Genomic DNA, 16,074 nt, shown 5'->3' with positions numbered 1-16,074 from the left:
TATTATACCCTAAGAAATAATGAAAGTGATGGTTTCAGTGAAATCTGAGATGATTTGTATGAACTGATACAGAGTGAAGTGAATAGAACCAGGAGATCAACTCAAACAATAATAGCAATGCTGTAAAGACAACCAATTTTGAAATACTTAAGAACTCTGATCAATGTAGTTGCCAATTTCAAAGGACCAAAGACAAAACATGCTTCCTATTTAAGGTCAAATGAGACATATCTTTTTGGCATGGCCCCTCCCAAGTCCTCATCCTTTACTTCTATGCAGTATTTTGTTGACCCTACCCTTTTTCTTGATACTCAAACTTCCTTGGGCTTCTGTTAAAAAAATATAGCACTTTATTTGTCCTATCTCACTGACTGTCTTCTGGAGAAACTTCTCTTCCTTCTGCTGCCTTCTAATAAGTTCTCCCAAGGCTTTGTTTGATCTCTACCCTCTAATCTTTTCCCATTTTCTCTCCATTTTCTTTCTAGTGAGTTATGAGGTCAAAATGAGATATTTGTGAAGCACTTTGTAAAACTTAAAATGCTATGTAAATAATAATAATAATAATTTTAAAACATTATGTAATAATATATTAGTATAATATAATTTATATATTTCCAAGCTGCAGTGAGGATCCAGTTGGGGTTAAATGGCATATATCTGTGGTGGACCCAATGACTAAAGTTCTGTGACTTTCTCTAGCATAATGTGGCTGCCTAGAAGTGGAAGCAGAAAGATAATATGGTGAAAGGTTCCTAGATTTAAGGATTGACACTATGGAGAAGAGGGGAAAATTCAAGGGTGCAGAGGATTCTAGGATCTTAATGAAGCCATCAGTGAAATAGCATAGCATTGGGGAGGCTAGGTGGTACAGTGAGTAAAGTGCCGGCCCCGGAGTCAGGAGGACCTGAGTTCGGTTCTGGTCTCAAACACTTAATAAGTACCCACACAAAAAAACTAGCCATGTAACATTGACCAAGTTATTTAACACCAATTGCCCTCCAAAAGGCAAAAAAAGAAGAAATAACATAGCATAGCATAGCATATATCTTCATATTATGTATACAATTATACAAAAACCTATAGCATGTATAGTGGCCACAACTTAACAAAATCATCTCAACAAATAGACTAAATGAGGTTGAGAGTAACCAATGGGCCTCAAACCCTTTGGTGAATTAGGAGGATGTCTCCCCAAACATGTGAAGTCTTCCTGAAGGTGAATGATTGAATGAGAATAATTTGTTCCAATGTCCATGAAGGTGGTTGAAGCAGGGACTGTGGAGTGCCTAGAGCTTGGTCACATATCAAAGATGCCAAGGTCATCCACTGCATCCTGGGCTATCACCAGTTGTACTGAGTTTTGTCTTGCCACTGGACTTCAGTGACTCAGGAAGAGAGAGTGAGGCTAATAATGACTTTGTAGAACTCTATCTCACATAAATCTAATTCGCATGTAATTCAAGACATCATTCCATAATGTCATTAGTTCTCTTCAAAAATGAAGGATGTTGGGGGCACTTAGGTCGCAGAGTGAATAGAGCACTGGCCCTGGAGTCAGGAGGATCTGAGTTCAAATCCAACCTCAGACACTTGTCATTTAACTAGTTATGTGACCTTGGGTAAGTCGCCTAACCCCAAATGTCTTGCCTTCCCCCCTCCAAAAAAAAAAAGACAAAAATACCAAAAACCAAAAATGAACAATGAACAACAGTGTGTGTGTGTGTGTTTGACAGGTTGTGACAATCACTTCTCTCTCAGATATGAGAGATGTGCGTAGCATTTTTCATTAGCAGCTCTCTGGAGAGGAAACATGATTGGTCATTGTGTTGATCAGGGTTCCAAAGTCCCAGATGTCCTAGAGCTCTTCTAGACGACTTCTGCAAGTATTCAACTCTTGTTAACTCCCTATGAAGACTTTTTGAATATCCCCATTAGTTAGCATTCTTCTTTCTCATTTTAACTTGTCAACAAATTTGTGCACATATTATATCCCTTATTGAAATGTAAACTCATTGAGATCAGGGGCTGTTCCACTTGTTTCTTTACATACTAAGTCTGTTGCACATAGTAGGCACTTAATAAATAAAGGCATTCAATAAATAAAATAATTGAATTGATGCATGCACTCAAAACTATTAAGCATTCACTAAATAATGTCCCTCAATTTCCTGCCTCCATGCCTCTTGTGCTATTACCTACCCCCGGAATTTCTTATGATGATAATTCTGGATGTGTGTTTTAAGGAGAAAATACTATATTTCGAACTATGAGGCCCACATTTTGAATTCAGTGTCTTTTGTTTATCTGTGTGACCTTGGGCAAGCCCCTTAATTTCCCTGAGCCTCATCTTTAAAATGGGAATTCTGATCCTTATAATTTTTATCAGGAAAACCCAGATTCACCATCATTGGTAATATTACTGTTGACTTTGTTTACAACTGACACTTTCTATCTTTTGGGGAGGAAGAAGAGTGGAATACTCTCCAAATACCCCTAGTACAGGTATAGCCCTCAAAGGAGTCATGATATCATCCTAGCATAAATAAGGTTCATCCCCAATGGTTCATGCATACTACATTAAGGATGTCACTCTCCGCACATTAATAGGGTTGGAGATATCCAGATTCATAAATGACTTCTCCCTAACACAGCTTTTATGAGAATTTGCATCAGCTTTGGGTTAGAGTTAAGGAGCATTATTAGTGAGATAAAAACTTGTGACCTAACTTGACAAGAAATAGTAAATTTCAAGAGACTGGACTATGTGAGTCTTTCCATGTTGAGTTTTTTTTTCTTGCTGTTGTCAAAAGAACAACTGTTGGTTTACCCTACAGGTCTCTTTACCCCTCTAATTGACAATAACCTTTTGACTCTGTTCTTATTTTTCCTTTATTCTGGGTGGTTGAGAGAAGATTTCTTGTGCTCTTTCCCCATTCCCTCTTTTTTACAATCTTGAGCAGAGAATAAGAGATTAAGTCCTATTTTCAGGCATGGGTTTTTTCCTTCTCTAGAGTTTGAAGGAAATCCACTTGGCCTCTAATCTAGACAGCATCCCCCCATGTTGGGTCCAGGATAAGTATTGATTTTCAATCAATTCCATCTTTTTCCAGGAGTAACTGAGTGTTTGACATTGTTAGGATTATTATTAATTATTGTCTTTTAATCATGCAATTCCATTTGGGCTAGTTTTATATTGCATTACTCAGTGTTCCCCCCAATATTCCATATGCTTGACGGTAGCTCTGTATTGATTTAATTTCCTGTAATAGTCCATGTGTTTGCTCATTACTATTGAATTTTTTCCATGAGCACAATTCAGTCTTTGTTTTATGATATTCAATTTTGCTGGTGAACAAAGGTGTCAAGACCCCTGGTCTCCCAACACATTTATATAACCTGCATTTATGTAGTGCTTTAATATTTGCCATAAAGCCTTGGACCAATTTCTCTTAGCAGCAGGTATGGTAGATGCTGGGGTGAAAAGGAAGAAAACTGGATTAGATATTTACCTGTTACCATTCAATAGCTCTCAGGGTTTTTCAATTGTCATCTCTAGACTTAAATTTACACCAGACCAAGACTTCAAGGGAAAGTGATGGAAGGAATTCATACCCATTCAGTGGTATATGTCATCAGCCCTAGTCATCAAGCAGAATCCACAGAAGAGTGGGAACCCTTAGGAGCTGACAGATTCCAGTTCAACTTGGACCCCAAGAAGGCAATATATAATAATGCAGGTAATCCTGTACAAATCTTGAATTGACAAGAGAAAGGCCAGTAAGTTCCAAAGATGGGAAAAATGATGGAGGTAGGCCATCATCCACATAAACCCAGTCTCTCTGCTTAGAGAGCTATGGGAAATGACTGTGTCCAGGGACAAACATGGGACTCAGCAAATTGAGATTCTGGATAGGGATGAAATTCAGTTCATAGGCTTATAGTCAGTTAGGTAGTACTATGGACATAGCATTGGGCCTGCAGTCATGGAGGCCTGAATTCAAATCCAGTCTCAGATACTAGCTGTATAACCTGAGCAAGTCACTTAACTTCTGGTTGCCTCAGTTTCCTCATCTGGGTTTTATGACATTATTCTTTTATGGTTCCCCTCCTACTTATTTGACCACTACTTGTCAATCTCTTTTGCTGATTCATCATACAGGTGATGCCTGCTAAGTAGGTAGTCCCCAAAGCTCTGTTCTAAACCCACTCCTTTTGTATTCTTTATATTATCTTACATAATGACCTCAAAAACTCCAATGTGTTTCAGAATAATTTCTATGCTTATGTTATATATATGTGTGTGTCTCTCCAGTCCCTCTCTTGAGTTCTAGTCCAATGGTTTGTTAGACGTTTTGAACTAGATGTCTTGTAGGCATCCTAAACTCAATATATCCAAAACAGAATTCCCCCAAAACTTACCCATCTTCCATACTTCCCAATTACTGTAAAGTCCACCAGCATCCTCCAAATTCTCAACTATGGCATCATTATTTACACCTCACTGTCACTCACCCCATATATCCACTCAGGTACAAAATGTAGTGCTTTCTATCTCCATAATCTATCTTCCTGTTCTCACCACTTAGACAGCCACCACCTTACTTCAGACTTTCATTATGTCTTACCTTGGAGGTTGTCTCCTAATTAGGAGGCAATTGACTTCCCAACCCATTCCATTCTCCATACAAACACCAGAATGATTTATTTAGAGTATACCATATTGCTGTCCAAATCACTGTCACCTACCTTCACTCAGAATAATCTAGCAGTTTCCAGTCCAGGATCAGATAGAAAATCTTTATTTGTCATTTAAAATTCTTCCCAACCCAAGTCACTGTCTACCTTTCCAGTCTTCTTACATATTTCTTTCTTCCACACAAATCCACTTGCTGCTCTGTACATTCAATGCTCTATGTTTCATCTCTCTGCCTTTGCTCTGGCCATCCCACACTCCTTATTCTCTTCTGCCACCTGGAAATCCATGGTTTCCTTCAAGACTCAGGTCAAGCACTATGTCCTACATGAAGACTTTCCTGTGTGCCACCCAATCTTATTCTTTACACTCCCAAACTTCCTTGTATTCCTTTTGTATATGTCCTCTATGTGCCTCTCCATAGATATATTTTCTCCCCCATTGGAATGAAAGCCATTTGAGGGCAGGAGCTATTTCACTTCTGTCTATATTCTCAGTTCTTACCCTATGGAAGGTGCTTGACAAATACTATTTAGTAAATTGGCTGCCTTCCTTTCCCACTGTTTTCTTATAAGTAACTTTGAGATGGGAAGAGCATTAGATTGGGCATAGGAAATCTCAGTTCAACCTCAGCTTGACAACTTGCTGGCTATGTGAACTTAAACATGTGACTTGACTTCTCCCTGTTTCTCTTTCCTCTCAGGAAAAATGAATGGAATGGTTTAGATGATTACTAAAGTCCTCCCTATATCGATTAATGTATATCTCTGATGATTTATTATTCTATGAGAAAAGGAAGGAATATAAGGTTCTGAGACCATTCATGGACCCCAGGTTAAGAATCCAACCTACTTATTTTGCAGCTTAAGTAACAAAAGACCTGAAAAATGAAGTAACTTATCCAAAGCCACACACATGTAGAACAATCAAAATTTGAACCCAGGTTTCTTGGCTTCAAACCCAGATCTCTTATCACTGCATCATAGAGCTTCCACTTGTGGCACCAACACATTATTCACAGCACCTACAGCAGCTATGAATATGCTGGCATAATTCTAAATCGCAAAATATAACAAACTCTCCACATACAAAACAGAATCAAAACATTTATTCAAACACCAGGAAATCAAATCCCAACACCAGAAAGCCAAATCCATCATAGCAACAAAGAAATCTAAACACAATAACAACGCAGAGGGCACTGCCATCCCCAAGCCTTCCCCCTGCTAGGGCCTTTCCACAGTCACAGCTCACTGCCTGTTTCCTTTCTCTCCCTCAGCTCTAACTGCTCTGACCAACTTCCTCTGGGCTCTGCTCCACCCTTTGTGCTCCACCTGTTCAGCAAACTTCTCCCACCGTAGGCTTCATGTGATTCAAACTTATGTGATTTAGGCTTCCATGTGACTTAAGCAGCTCACATGGGCCTATTAATGAATGGGATAGATCTTCCCATTTCTATTACCATTACACAGCTCTAAAGTATACCAAATACAATGTGGTACTAAGAGCTTTAGGATGTTCATGCACTAAAATGTGCTAGATAGAAATTCTCATAAAAGCAAATATGTAATTAATAATAACTCATATATGAATATATTCTATGGACATTGTCTCATTTGATCCTCCTAACAACCCTATGAGGTGGGCACTATTATTCTCTCTAATTGGAAGATAAGAAAATAGTCCCAGAGAAGTTGTGAGTTGCCTAGAATCACACAGCAAATAAGTGTATGAGACAGGATTAGAATTCAAGTCTACCTGAACCTAATTTTAACTTTCTATTCATTATCACTAGACTGCATTTAATTACTAAGCACTAAGTTGTACAAATTCAATGAGGTAGATAAAGGTGTCATGAAGTACTAAGTTTTACTTAATATTCTAAAGTATTATAAATACTCCAAGGTGGAGTGCATACTAAGGTTCACAAAGGTCTACTAAATTTCAAAGTGTCCCAAGCTCTAAAGCTCGTAGCAATGTCGACTAAAGATCCTTACCAAATTCTAATTCTCACCAAGGGACTAAAAGGCATACAGAGGGTCAAGGTGTATTAAATACTATGACATACAAGGCCACACATGTCCACCACATACTTAAGTATCCTCTAATCAGTCTCATTTGGACTAGACCTCTCTCCCCATTTTTCAGCCACCAGATAAACATGGAGCTGACCATGGTCAATTACAGGCCTGAACCCAGGTGCACCTTTCAACTGAGAACAGCAGCCTGGAAAATCACCAACTCATTTCAGCCCCTCAGGTTTCCATGGAGTTCTTGCTAACAGTGTATTTGCATATTAATTTGCATCTCCTATGTCTCCTAGAAAGAAAGAAAAAAGTACGACTCCTTCAGCTGTCTGATAAATAGGTTTAATCTCACTGGGAGGGAGATGCTGTGTCACCAAATTCTCCATCGAAACACCTGAAGCAGGATGGCACTCACAGCCCTCTCAGCTCATCACATCAGACCCAGAAACACCTGATTGTTTATTGCACTCTCTCATTTGGGGTTGGCTCATTTGCATCCTTGTAATCACAGGCTCCATTAAACTGGATTGTGTCTCTTACCGGATACATGACTGAGCATCCCGTAATTTCAGAGAGTGGTAATAGTGTTTTTCTCTCCTTCAGCAGCCATGGAGGAGTCACCTACTAGAGGGTTGATGAGTGACTCAGTCCTGTGATCTTTGTCACCAACATCCAGTAATTACCATCATAAGATCAAAGTGAGAAAAGACTTAGGATCATTAAATTGAATCTGGAAGAAAACATACAAGTCAACTGGTTCAACCCCCAAATTTTACCAGAGGGAAAAAAAGAGGTGTTCAGTAACTTGACCAAGGTCTCACAGTAACAAATGGAACATCCAGGATTCCAACCTAAATCATCTGGGCCCAGATCCTGTACTTTCTCCACAGCATATGGTGTTTTGCCTTATTTAATTTGATTAAGTCAATATTTAGTAAACATCTATGTGCAAGGACCTTAAGTTGTCCCTATATGCCAAGATAAATTAAGATACAGTATCTCCACCAAAGAATCTTTAAGTCTAATAGGGATAGGGTATAAGAAATTTAGACAAGCAGTAACAACTATGATAAAATGGAAAGTCATATCAAGGATAAAAGAAGATTTTTTTTCTATTAAAAATTTGAGTGAAGAGTTGTAAATTTTAGGGCGGCCAGGTAGCACAGCAAGTAAGAGCACCGGCTCCGGTGTTGAGAAGACCTGGAGATCGAATCCCGGGCTCGGACACTTAGCATCCACCCAGAAACACCTGGCCGTGTAACCTTGAGCAAGTTACTTAACCCCAATTGCTTAGGGGCGGCCAGGTGGCTCAGCGAGTAAGAGCACGGGCTCCAGTGTTGGGACGACCTGGAGATCGAATCTCGGGCTCAGACACTCAGCACCACACCCAGAGATAACTAGCCGTGTAACCTTGAGCAAGTTACTTAACCCCGATTGCTTTAAAAAAAAAAAAAAGAGTTGTAAATTTTAGCTAGGGGACCAGTTAAGGCTTCATGGAGAGGTATATACCTGAGTAAGACCTTACAGGAAGAGACATTCCAAAAAGTAACTATCAGGGTAAGAAGAGACTATTGTAGGATATAGTATGTGCAAAGAAGCAAATTAGAAAGGGCAAGACAAATTCAGGAGAGAGTGAGAAATAGATATAGCAGAGTATTAGATTTCTTTGGCAAGGTGTTTTCTCTATATATGCCTCAGTTTCCTAATATCTATAACAAGAGGGGTTTGGACCAGCTAGTTTCTAATATGGTATTTATGCTTTAAAAGTTATTTTATACTTATTAATGACTTTAAAAATTATTGATACCTTGTGTTATTGTATTACCTTAATATCTAAGTATATCCTTTCCCCTCACCTATCTAAAAATATAACCTGTTTAACAAAGAATAACTATGAAATTAACTCATCAACCAAATCTGTCAGTATTTGCAATGTTCTATATCCATCATCTACCTTTGAAGAAAAGAGAGTTTCATTTTCTCATGTCTTCTTTGGATCCACAATTAGTCATGATAATGATATAGTATTTAGTTGGGAGTTTTTGGTTCATTCCATTTTATTGTTGTAGTCATTGTGTAGTTTTTTTTTTTAACTATTCCTGTCTTCCTCTCCTCCATAGTCTTTTTATGGCAGAGTAATTCCCTCTACATGCAAGTGTCACAATGTAATTTAGTCATGTCCCAATCGATGTCTATCCAATTTGTTTCCAGTTCTTTGCTACTTTAAAAAAATGTTGCTATATGTATTTTGGTATATGTAAACATTTTCTGTCTTTATCTGACTTGAGGTATATGTCTAGCAATGTAATCTCTAGATCAAAGGTTATCATAATTCAAGTAACTTTTAAAAACATAACAACCAAATTGCTTTCCAGAATAGTTGGACCAATTCACTACTAGCATATTAGAATGTGTTTTTCTTCTCTAATATTAACTGTTCACAAATTTTAATATCTTGACCAACTTGCTAGATGTGAGGTAAAACTTATTAATCATTTCTGAGAATGAGTTGTTTATATCTTTAAATACATCCATTGTAGGTTAGCTCTTAATCTTATTTGTTTATACTAATTCCTTGTATATCCTGGACAGCAGAGTTTTGTCAAAAATACTTGATGCAAAGATTATTTTCCTCTAATTGATGACTTCTCTTCTTGTCTTGGCTTCATTGGTTTTGTTAGTGCAAAATATCTTGCTTTTCATAATCAAAATTATTTTATCTCTTGTAATAGCCTCTATCCCTTTTTTAGAAAATCTCCTAATAGCCATAGTTGAAAAAGAGAGATTTTGTATTCTTCTAATTTTTTTGTATTATGACTTTTATATTCATATTATTTATCCATTTTTATCTTATTATGATATGTGGTATCACGTTTGTCTAAACCTAATTTCTCCCAAATTACTTTCCAGTTTTCTTATCAGTTCTTGCCAAGTTCTTCCCCAAGTAATGTATGACATTGAACATTTGATTATGGATATTCAAATTTTTTGGTTTTTATTTATGTATGGTTCTATCTATTTGGTTCTTTTTTAGTCTATTCTATTGATCTACATTTCTGGAGCTTTTTTTAAACCAGTATCATATAGGGTTTTTATGATTATTGCTTTATAATATATTCAATATTCTCATTTTCCTTAAGCCTGTAAATGTTGTAAGGTTCCTTCCAATTCTAAAAGCTTATTTTCTAAGACCTTTGCCAGCTTTAGCATTCTGTGTTCTATGTTCTGGCATTTTACAACCTCAGATCTGTTATAGGTTTCCCCTTATTTTGCCCTATTTTTGGCTATGTGTAATGGGAATGTAAATTTATGTTGTTGCCATCTTTCTAAGATTGTATTGTGTAAGGTCTTCCCTGCCCCTAGGTTAAGTGCACCTGGAGCCTGTGGTGGGAGGCTTGTTTTTCAGGAGATACTTTGTGATTGGGCAGTGGGTCAAGAGGGTTGTTACATTCTCTGAGTCTAGAGAAGGCTATATAAACCTTGATGGGAGACTTTGTTTTGGGGCTCACTTTGAGAAGTGTTGTGTGATTTGACCAGATGAGACTCTGGGCAGCCGTTGAGAGCCGCCGGCTTTTAAAATCTTAGATGTTGATGCTTCCCTTTCTGGTAACTGACTAGGTATAGATGTAATGGTTGGACAGTTGGAGGCCTGTCTGCTGAAATGTTTCTGTTTGCTTGTAACCTCTGTATACTCTGAAGTTTGGGGTGCTGACTTTTCCCCCTGAACTAGTTAAATGATGTGTTTGATTGATTAAAGCAAGAATGTTAACCCATTTTGAGTTGCCTTCCTTTAGAAAAGCAGATCTAAGAACTTGTGTTGGCAGTCACCCTGGGTATGCTGGGGTGCTTGCTGCTACACTATGCAATTCCTAAGAGGACCCTGAGATGGGTATATTATTCTGTTGGACACTTCTTCTGTTCAACTAAATATTTAAGAATATAGTTTTTCCCTTGGGAAGTCAAAAGGTAGCCATGAGGTAGCTTTTCTTACTATAATCTTCTGTACTTGGATGCATGACCACATTTACTTCAATGTGGAAACAAGGTATGCTTGATGTTAAAAGTGAGGACTTTAATTCCAACCTGTAAAAATAATGTGCCTTAAGTTAACAGTTTAGAATCACCCTTTCTGCCTAATGAGGCATTGTACAGTCGATGAGTGGATTGGTTAGCAAATGTTAAATTAATATGAGGGAGGAACAAGCATTTACTAAGCAACTACTATGTGCTTGGCACTTTCCAAATGTCTCATTTGATCTTCGCAGTGCTGGAAGGTAAGTGCTATCATTACCCCATTTTAAAGTTGAGGAAATAGAAATAGACAGAGGCTAAGTGACTTGCCCAAGGTCACACAGGTATTGCATGTCTTTGGCCTGATTTGAACTCAGGAGTTCCTGATTTCATGCCCATTTCTTTATCTAGTTCAACATTTAGCTGCCTCCTTCTTAGATATTTGGTTCATATAAAATAAAGTAACCCCTATGAATACAGTAAGAGACATCATGGAATAGTGGAAGGAGTATGGGACCTTGAGTCAGCTAGAAGTAGGTTCAAATCCCAGCTTTGTCTGTAATGACCAACGTGATATTAGAGAAGTAAATTACCTACTTGGGTCTCAATTTCATTATCTGTAAAATAAAGAGAATTGAATTAGGTATGCTATATGTATTGCGTGGGAAGTCTCCAAATAGCTGCAGGAGTATCACATGAAAGAAAGATTAGAATTATTCTTCTTGGCTCCAGAGAGTAGAATTGCCATAGGAACCATTGAGGAAACTTCCAGGGAAATAGATTTTATCTTAACAGGAAAAGAATGTAATAATTGGAAATGACTAACTGTAGACCTGGCTACTTGAGGAAATAATGAGGTCCCTATCATTGGAAGCTAAGTCTGGATGAGCATATGTCAAAGATATTATACACAGGATTCCTACATGAGAAAAGACACTGAACTGGATAACTTCAGAGGTTCTTTCTAACTCTGAAATTCTATGATTCTTTTCAGTGTAGGTTAATCATAGAATCACTGTTTAAAATGACACCTATCCCCTCAAGGTCTTTTCTTGGTTCCCTTTACCTTACTTCATTAGAAATATGATCACATCCATTTGGGTATTTACTGCAGAGGTAAGGTTCATAACCCATCTATCATTCTCATCCTATGCAAATCTAATCCATGTACTTCAATGGACGCTCCAGGGAGAATACACCCAGTACACTAGAAGTCTTCTTCTAGGTCTGTCCTCCCCCTCTCCATCCCCAGGCTTGTAATAGGGAGCATAGGTTATCTATCTGTTATCCATCCCTTGCATCACATGACTGACCCACCTCCTTTGCCCATTATATATTTTCTCAATGATGTTGCTCATGACCTATGAGCATAGGTCATCATTGAAAAAATATTTTAGCCTACATCAGTTCAGTTCAATAACTTTTCTTAAACACCTACAAAACAACTTGGTATTAGTTATTACAACACACTTGGTATTAGTGATGCAAAGATAAAGAAGAATTCAACTCTTACCTTTGAGGAACACATTTAGAGAGGAAAAGGGATACAATATGGACACAGATAAGTTAATAAGAAGTTATATCTTTGTACACACCATGCCTCTTTTCATTGCCTTGTAGACTGTCTGTAATTTTGATTCCTTCTGGATTATATTGGTGTTCTGATATTTAAAGCCTTACCTTATCACAGGGAAAACATTTTTGTCAAAAAATATTGACCTTTGTCCTAGGGAGCAGCTTAGGATGATAGTTCTCCTTTATCATTAAGCAAAAATAGGTTGAAGTATCTCCCTATGGAAAAATCGTCTCAGAATTACAAAGGACATTACAAAAGATAGTTTAACTTCAAGAATTGAAGTTTATGTCTAGAGTCCCACCATTGACTTCTGTTTTGAGTTGGGTTGTGTTAATGCATTCTTTTTCAGAATGACTAAAAGGAGAGGATCTGCTTAATAGGTTCTGAAAGTAAGGGATCTGATTAATGGATCATGACATCCTTGAGAATCCCAAGATTTTTACTTATACAAAATGCTAACAGGTCCAAGTTTCTATGACTTAAGCTTCTGTGGCCTCACTCCAATGGTTTATGTCTTAGCATGTACCAATAACCTCTTCTTGCTAGCAGCCAATCAACTTGATTTTTCCCACAAAACTCAAGAAGTCTGGAGCCCTGCCTATTTGTGGTAACCCTCTGCTTCCCTACTCACATCTGGTCACACTGACTGAGCTCCAGAAGACAGATCATTTTACCTTCTAGCCACCTTCTCAGGAAGAGAAAAGAACTTATGGATAGTGTTATGTTGCCATAGCACAATACGATTCATTCCTTAGCAAGCAGACAAGAGAACTTACGTATCCTAAGGAGTGTTGTTTACATCAGAACATAAATCTTTGAAAATGGCTTCCTTACCACAAACAAGTTGACATAGCTTAGACCTTCCATAACTCTCTTTGGCAGTGACCATCAGAGCCAGGCTCAAAGACAGACAAGAAAGTCAGCCCAGTCCCATTATGGTCACATTTTTTTTTAATGAAAATATTCCCTATGTTGACAATCCACTTTGTTCCACAGTCTTGGCTTGGAATGACTTCTAACCAATGCCAAAAACTCAATCTACCTGCAAGGATGAAGTTATGCCAATGACTAATGATAAAATCCTAATATGAGGGATTATTAGACCTGGAAGAGACATTACTTTTGGACCAAGCCCTTCCTTTATATTATAGGTGAGAAAGCTGAGGTTCAAAGAGGAATAAGTTAATTGTCCAGTGATACCAAGTGAGTGACAGCTGGATTTGTACTTCTCTCTTCTGAATCCAAATCCAGCAATCTTTCCATTTTTTATTCAATGTTTTATTCAAAAGAACATGCTGCAGGCAATTAGCATTCATTAATAAGTCCTGCTTATCATTAATGAAACCTTTTCTTGACCCTGATATCTCCTTAAGCTATCAACATATATCTCTCTTCTCTTTCACTGCTAAATTCAAAGGAGGACTAATCTAAACTTGCTGTCTCTATTTAGCACCTTCAGCTAGATGGCACAGTGGATAGAGTGTTGGCCTTGGAGTCAGAAAGATCCAAGTTCAAATTCATCCTTACTAGTTATGTGACCCTGAGCATGTCAATTAAGCTGTCTGCCTCAGTTTCTTCATTTGTAAAATGGTAACAATAATAATCCAACATACCTCACATACTTTGTTCTAAGGATCAAATAAGACAATATTTGTAAAACACCTAGCACAGTGCCTGATACATAGGAGGAACTTAATAAATGCTTATTTTCCTCTCCTCTTTTCATTCCTCAGACACTTAAAATCTGGTTTTTGACCCCATTACTATACTAAAATTGTTATCTCAGAGGCTACCAACAACTTCCTAAATATTAAATGTGACTGACTTTTCTCAGTCATCATTTACCTTGACCTTTCAGCATCATTCTGTACCTTCTGTCAGTCAGTCAAGAAGTGCTAACTGTGTGCTGGGTACTATGCCAAATGTCAGATATATTTATGGTGGGGGGGGGATGTATCTGCCCTCAGGGATTCTACATTCTAATAGAAGACACATGAGAATAACTAGGGACAAATATTACATATATGTATATATGTGCACATATATACATATATGTATAAAGAGAGAGCGAGTATGAGAGAAAGAGAAAATGGAAAATAACATCTCCAAGTGTTTTTTAAGTGCTTCTGTTATAAGCCAGACTTGCGATCTATTTTCTAAACTCATTCATTTCCTCTTTCTGGCTAGGTGGTTTGTAGTACACATGAAAATATCAATTAAATAGCTTTCTCCTTGGATATGAATTCAAATGATGTCTAATATAATTTCCCTCTCTGACTCATTGTTTGAATATCATTTTTGTGATATTATACATGAGTATCATATTAATGATACCTACCAGATCTGCTGCATATACATATTTTGACTATCCTATTTCATACAAATAAGCTGTATTCTTCCAGAACCCTGATACAAACTAGGTATTTCCCATCAACTCTCACTAATAACTATGAGATGAAATGTGTTTCCTCGTTAACCTTGCTTTTTACCTCTACTTGGTTTATTTGTGTATAAACATAGGAAGCCATGGGTTTTATCGCTGTTTTCTTTCTTAGATTTTATCTTCTGTGAATTTCTGGGTGCCCCTACTGCTATTCTTCTTCCTGCACTGTAGCAGTTCTCTAGGGCAACTTGCTTGATAGATAAACGAAGAAATTTTAACCCTGCCTATTTATTTTTTCATTTTAAAGTTCTTCTCATTATATCTGGAAGACTCCAGGCAAACATCACAACATGTTTAAACCACAGTCCAGAAATCTGAATGCTGTTTTCAGATATTCTCTTTTTAACCAGTCACTCATTTCCCAAATATCCCATTCTCTTATGACGCCTTTGCTTTCAGTAGGGAATAGTCATGGAAACACCACCTATGCCCCCATGGTTTTCGCTTCATTGCCCAAGGCATCATATTCCTGTGATAATAATGGATGTGAAGGCTATTGTAATCATACAGTGCTATCTACATTTTAGAGCTTATGAAATTCATATTCCAACAAAGTAGAAGACTTAGACCCCTGTGGGCTAGGCAAATAAGAAGAAATTTCACTGAAGCCCACTTGCCATTTCCAGGCAACATGTTAATTAGTTGGATAGCACTGACTAAATTGCCATTTCCCAGAGTGAGTTAATTAATACACTGATTTCAGGATGATTAACAGGGGGCATGGTTAACATGATTTTAATGGGAAAGAGCCAATGAAGCACAAACCCATTAACGTAAAACTATTTCCCGCCTCGGCAGCCATGTCAGAGCCTACTTTTCATGAAGGAAGTTAGGAAAACACTGGTATGTGGAATTGTGATTTTGAGCTGCTGAGAGTCCCTAAGGGCAGCATACACTCCTGAAAAAAAGATGGTTAAGTATTAATTTTGATGATACCCATTTTCCTCTTCTCTTTTGAAAAGTCTAATGAATTCAGTAAATTCCTAGTGCCTCACTTTAAGTAACACAATCATCATTGTTGAAGAAAATGAAGTGAAAACTTGGGATGCCCATCAATTGGGGAATGACTAAGCAAATTATGGAATATGATTGTGATGGAATAGTATTGTGCTATAAGAAATGATAAGCAGGACAATTTCAGAAAAACTTGGAAAGACAAGAACTGATGCAAAGTAAAATGAGCAGAACCAGAACACTACACACAGTAACAGCAATATTGTATGATGATCAGCTGTGAATGACTTAGTTATTCTCAGAAACATAATGATCCAAGACAGTTCCTAAAGACTTATGATGAAAAATGCTATCCACTTTCAGAAAAAGA

At 37.5% G+C, this 16,074-nt stretch overlaps 1 protein-coding gene across 1 annotated transcript in view; it reads left to right on the top strand.

The window, feature by feature from the left end:
- TENM4 (teneurin transmembrane protein 4) overlaps positions 1-16,074 on the top strand; it is a 1,707,472-nt gene that overhangs the window by 189,086 nt on the left and 1,502,312 nt on the right. The window lies entirely within an intron of this gene.

Source organism: Petaurus breviceps, unplaced genomic scaffold, assembly GCF_028583685.1.
Source record: "Petaurus breviceps papuanus isolate PSGF00001 unplaced genomic scaffold, PetGlider_PUasm1.0 90823, whole genome shotgun sequence".
Taxonomy (NCBI): Eukaryota; Metazoa; Chordata; class Mammalia; order Diprotodontia; family Petauridae; genus Petaurus; species Petaurus breviceps.
Note: the sequence above shows the minus strand (reverse complement) of the source record. Positions and strands in the feature narration are given on the sequence as shown.